The following is a 3,444-nucleotide window of genomic DNA, read 5'->3' as shown; positions in this document are numbered from 1 at the left end:
AAGGCTAAATCAGTATCTGTTGAGGTTGGCTTGTTCCTGCAGTAGGAAAAACTACAGAAAGATCCAGAAAAATCCCCAGAATGCATTTCTGTTCTTTCTGAGGGGAATGTTAACTAATCCAGAACTGGAAGGTCTATGATTTTAATAGATGATCCTTTCTATCTTGATTAAATTCCACTTCAGCAATTTATTGTCCTTTTTCCAGCTCACCACCAAATATGGGACTGCTGTCATGGGAACCACCCCATTATGGGACATTTTACCCAGTTCTCTAATGCCCACAATATCTGTAAAGAGACAGAAGGGAGTCCTCAGAGACACCCTGTAATGACTTCTGTTTCGAGGAGCAACTGTTTCCAAGCAACACCATCTGAAATCTACCTGGAGATAGAGTTGAATTGCTGTAAATAGTGCTTCTTATTCCTAAATATTCTAGGTAGATGGATTGAATGCCATTAAGAGGTTGAGAAAAGCTAATACAGTTGCTGCCTCTGTTGATCCCCAAAGATCATCCTTCAGGCCTAATATAACAATCTCTGAAGCCAGTTTTGAATAGATCAAAATGTTTACTTCCTCTACAATTGCCAACGCTTGGGATGTAATTGCTTTGTCTATGTAAGATAAGTGACTGGCCCATAATTTCCAATTTCTTTGGATTCAAAAGAGGTTTCTTAGGAAGAGGCATTCTTCAACCTGGAGACATTCTACCATTCTACAGAGCCGTTTGTTAAACCAGGCATCTCAAATAACTTCATGTTTACAAACCAGGCTCAGAAAACATCAAGAGGACAAGTGGTGGAACACACCTCTCCCAATGATCTGTCCATATTGTTGGATGTCGAAACTTACATTTTGATGTGCAATCATTAAATGCTCCCATGAATCCTGCCTATCTGAAGAAGTGAAGAGATGGAGATGCTGTGGATTGTCGAGACTCGCATGGCTTTTTTTGTCATAGAGCGCCCAGAACGGAGTTCCGGCACCTTTTTTGGATGGAACCTTGTAGGGTAGGCAAGGCGGGTTGTATGACGTGTGTGAGTTCCGGCACCTTTTTTTTTTTTTTTTTACAAAAAAAGCACTGGTTGAGAGGCAAAGAGAAAAATAAGAAACCCTGACAGAATCCATCTTAGTACAATATTTTGCTTAGGATAAACCAAATTTTGCTTTGTTGATTACCATTGCTATGAAATATCTGCGATGAGAGGTCAAGAATTGGAAGCCAATGACAAAATGTTTCCGATGGTTTTATCATGCAAATGCTTTTGCTGATTGACTTGTATCAGGTAAACCATTGCCATATGGGCGTGTTGTCATTGTGGTTTGCCGCAGAATCCAGTGTGAAATGCTTGTCAAGGTTCCGACTAATGAACCCAAACAAATCAGAACTCCGAGGCTTGCAGATTCCTCAAAGAATATGTCTATTGGATACACAATATCGGCATGATCAAAAGTAAAACCAACTCTAAATTTCCATGCGGATTCAGCCTGCGTGGCAATTGTGAATGACAAAGATGGCTTCAGCCAGGTTCGTTTCAAAAGTTGACAATGCTATTATCTAGGATGGATGGGTATGATGGAATCTGTGCAGTTCTCAGATATCTTTCAAAGAGCCAGTCTGGTCTAGTGGCTAAGGCACCAGTCAGGAGACCATGAGTTGTAATCCTGCCATGAAAGCCATCTGGGGGACTTTGGGCCAGTCATTCTCTCTCAGCCCAATTCACTTCACAAGATTGTGGTTGTGGGGAAAATAGGAGAGGAAGTTGTGTTGGATATGTTCACTGCTTTGAGTTATTTATAAAAATTTGTAAAAATAATAAAAGTGGGAATAAACCAACCAACCAACCAACCAACCAACAAGGCACTGGTTTCTGGATGTTTCAGCAGAGAGTTTCAAGCAGAGAATCTATGGAGATTCTCAGTCGTCCAGGTCATGGTTGTCCCAAAGATATTTTTTTTCAAGAGGCAACTGGGCTTTCTTGTTTTTCTTTGAAGACGTTTCGTTTCTCATGCAAGAAGCTTCTTCAGCTCTGAGTGGCTGGTTGGGAATGGAAGGATTTATACTCCTTGCAGACAGCTGGTCATTCGCATTCTTTTAAAGAGTCTTTGAGGCCCCTTGGAGGTTTATCTTTGGGACAACTGAAAGGGTATCATACATTTTCTGAGCAAAGCTCTCTCCACAACTTTGTGTTAGCTAAAATCTTGGCTTACAGATGACTTCCCATGCAGACATTAAGCTCTCTTATTTACCACAGAGAATTATTACCTCAATAATTTAATATAAAAAAGGAACAGAGAAATACATTCCAGGCAAAGCAAGGTTTATTAAAGCAGAAATACAAATAAAAGCATCAAGCAAAACCTGTAGATTAAAAGCCATGAGATAGTAAATGAATCAAGTGTTTACAATAAAAAGCCTGCTGCTGAAACCCAGAGACATATAAAAAATATTGGGAAAAGCCAAGTACTGTAACTACAATCTTTTAATATATCTTACTCATATACCACATGTACCAAAAGTTATTCCTGTCTTGGGTTGCTAGCCTAAACTCTATGAATAATTTGCTGCATTTTAAGTAACACTAAGTCTACTTTTTTCCAATCTTATGCAAAAAGCTTTTTGCTAACTTTATTACTCTTCATACTGTATCTTATTTGCAGTCTCTTTTGCATGCTGGCCAGCTGGTCAGTCTTCTCTGGCTGTTTTCTGTGATGATGAAGTGCACAAGACTATCTCATCTGATGGGTGTTTAAAAATGTGGAGCCTTTTTTGGTAGAAAGTACCACTTTTTCTGCCCCAAGATAGGGTACCACTTGGTTGATCATAGCTGAAATTGGGCCTTATGATTAGAGTTCGTCCTCAACTTATAACAGTTTATTTAGTGACCGCTCAAAGTTACAATGGCACTGAAAAAAAGTGACTTGTATTGTTTTTCCACACTTACTACCATTGCAATATCCCCATGGTCACGTGATCAAAATTCAGATGCTTGGCAATTGGTTCATATTTATAACCGTTGCGGCGTCCCACGGGCCTGTGGTCACCTTTTGCGACCTTCTGACAAGCAAAGTCAATGGGGAAGCCAGATTCACTTAACAGCTGCAGGGATTCACATAACAACTGTGGCAGGAAAGGTTGTAAAATAGGGCAAACCTCACTTCATTGTTTTGCGTAGCAAAATAAATTTTGAGCTCAACTGTGGACATATGTCAAGGACTATCTGTAGTTGGATGGCTGAACAACAGGATATCCCAGAGCTGGAGACCAAAGTGGAAAATTGAAGAAAAAAGTCCTCCCTATTGTTGGCAAGAAACCTTTGATGAATCCATGGAGTCCCTACAAAGATTATCTTGGTTTGATGGCACTTTATATAATAATAATAATAATAATAATAATAATAATAATAATAATAATAATAATAATAATAATAATAATAATAATAATAA

This window comes from Protobothrops mucrosquamatus, unplaced genomic scaffold (assembly GCF_001527695.2).
Source record: "Protobothrops mucrosquamatus isolate PMUCROS unplaced genomic scaffold, P.Mucros_1.0 scaffold1273, whole genome shotgun sequence".
In the NCBI taxonomy this organism is placed as follows: Eukaryota; Metazoa; Chordata; class Lepidosauria; order Squamata; family Viperidae; genus Protobothrops; species Protobothrops mucrosquamatus.
Note: the sequence above shows the minus strand (reverse complement) of the source record.